The sequence below is a fragment of the Priapulus caudatus genome, unplaced genomic scaffold, assembly GCF_000485595.1.
Source record: "Priapulus caudatus unplaced genomic scaffold, Priapulus_caudatus-5.0.1 Scaffold508, whole genome shotgun sequence".
In the NCBI taxonomy this organism is placed as follows: domain Eukaryota; kingdom Metazoa; phylum Priapulida; class Priapulimorpha; order Priapulimorphida; family Priapulidae; genus Priapulus; species Priapulus caudatus.
In genome coordinates this window covers 197,487-199,561 of record NW_014577569.1, presented here as the reverse complement: position 1 = coordinate 199,561, position 2,075 = coordinate 197,487, and the positions used below count along the sequence as shown (strand labels likewise).

Here is a 2,075-nt window from a genome sequence, read left to right as displayed (position 1 = left end):
ATAGTAAGTGGGACACGTCCGGTCGGGAATGGAACTGATTACAGGCTACACCTGAGCGTTCAGTTGTCGCTTGAGAAGCTTTATACATAGCCTGTGCATAACAACCCGGTATCAGTCTGACACCTGCCGCATCTACAACAGAATATCTCAGTGCAGAAGGCCATTTCGCCTCCGGCTCGAAATATGTCTGACTTATAAGAATAATCCGGATATAACCAATAATTCTTAGTCTCCAGTGGTGAGTAATCAGAGTAACTTTCAAAGAAGGTGGTGTTGGCACCGGTGCTTCTCGTCAATCTCATTGGGCAACCCTTTATACACCTTACGCGTTGGGTATCGGCTGAGGGGGTGGTTTCACACCCCAGAGTAGATACCGATCTAGATTGTTAAATAGTTATAAGCTATGGACGTGAGCACAATGGTATTAAAGTAGTATTTCGTCACACCATAATAATTAGTTATCTTCTTTTTCCAGGTGATTTATAAACTACTCGCTGAGGTTCTGGACTGGAGCTATGGCAATCTCAACTACACTGGTGATATACTCGGAATGGCTTTTGATTTGTTTAATTTACTTTTGAAAAACGTGGGGAGGATGGTATTTCTGAGTTTTTGTAGTACTCTGAATATGTATGCAGTGTGATGCGAGTGGTGCGAAAATAAATACACTTAGGTTGTACGTGGTCCAGCTAGCTAGAACGTTTGTCTTGTTGAGTTGTCCCACGATTTATGACACACAGACACAATAGTTAGCGCCGCCCGTAGCCAGCAAGTAGCAGGCTTGATGTGTGGACTTTCAACACATTTTCAAGTATTTTCAATGCTCGGAAAAGTACGTAATAAGCACAGACAGCAACCTAAGCAGCACGGTCCGCGACAACTAATAGACGTTGGGTGCACAAACCCATACTGCTCCGCAAAGCGTGCAAATTCCTGCGACGCATATTGCGGACCGTTATCCGACACACACTTCTCCGGTATTCCAAATCTGCAGAAAATGCGTTTTAGCCGGTTGATGACGTAACTGCTAGTCGTACTAGTCAACTTTTCGACCTCAAAGAACCGACTGTAGTAATCCACAACAACTAAATAATGTAGACAGGTTCCTCCGTCTTACCAGAAGTGTATAGAAATGTTAACACTTGATATTCACAAAGCACAAGAGAGTGTGACGGTGCCACAAGAATAAGATTTATTCAGAGAAGCTCATACTCACGGACTGAATAACGATGCACGTTGCAGGCACAGACATTGTTAGACACATTGACTATGCTCGCTTCGAACTGTTCTTATATACACGCTTAAATTTAGCATCCACAAACCCCTGTCCAAACAAGGAACCATCCCTGCAGCCCTCGTGGCTGTCTGAAGCTGTCCAGCAGATGCCCCGATTTAGAATATATCCCTATGTACACCGTCGGTTATGTGGGTAATTAATCGGCCCCCATCCTTACAAGGATGGCATATCGAGCACATACCCACGAACGCTCTCCATTTCACGAGACAGGAGTATCTCTCTATTGTGTCGAACCCTCCTCCGGGAAGAGCCGAGTTGCTACTCGTTCGTGTGCTAAATGCGTGCACAAACAACCGCCGCCCAGCGCACAAACAACAACATTAGCTGCTGCCTTGCCTGTGCGAAACTGCCGGCCGTAGACTCTTTTTCACACATTCCATCCGACTCGTCGATCTTGCCCTCGTTTACAAGAATCAATCTGCTGGCCAATAATCTTAACGGAGTTATAACTTTAATTAATGCAAACCTCGTGTCTACAATAATCACTCCCTTCCCAGGTGAATAAATCGCTGCCAACAACCTGCCATGGGTACTCAAGAACCTTGTGACACGTTAGGGGTTCCTTAACGTTAGAGTTCCTACGCTCTAGACACACTTCACACCTCAGTACCATATCTGTGATTTCGGCCGTTATTCTTGGCCAGAACACAATATCTCTTGCCCTCGAGAGACATTTCTCTACTCCCATGTGTCATGCATGTATATTCTCTAGAAACCGTGTACGCAGTTCCCATACGAATCTTATGACTTTTCATGATGATGCCATCAAGAATGGTCA

The 2,075-nt window shown here is 44.9% G+C and overlaps 1 long non-coding RNA gene across 1 annotated transcript in view; it reads right to left on the bottom strand.

Moving 5' to 3' along the window:
- Nucleotides 1–1,770: 1,770 nt before the first annotated feature.
- The window catches only part of LOC106811142, a 23,558-nt gene continuing 23,253 nt past the window's right edge, over nt 1,771–2,075 (bottom strand). The window contains exons 2-3 of the long non-coding RNA XR_001394108.1: nt 1,945–1,953; nt 1,771–1,782 (exon numbers count right to left, since the gene is read on the bottom strand). This is a non-coding gene — a long non-coding RNA (uncharacterized LOC106811142). The remainder of the gene's footprint in view (nt 1,783–1,944; nt 1,954–2,075) is intronic.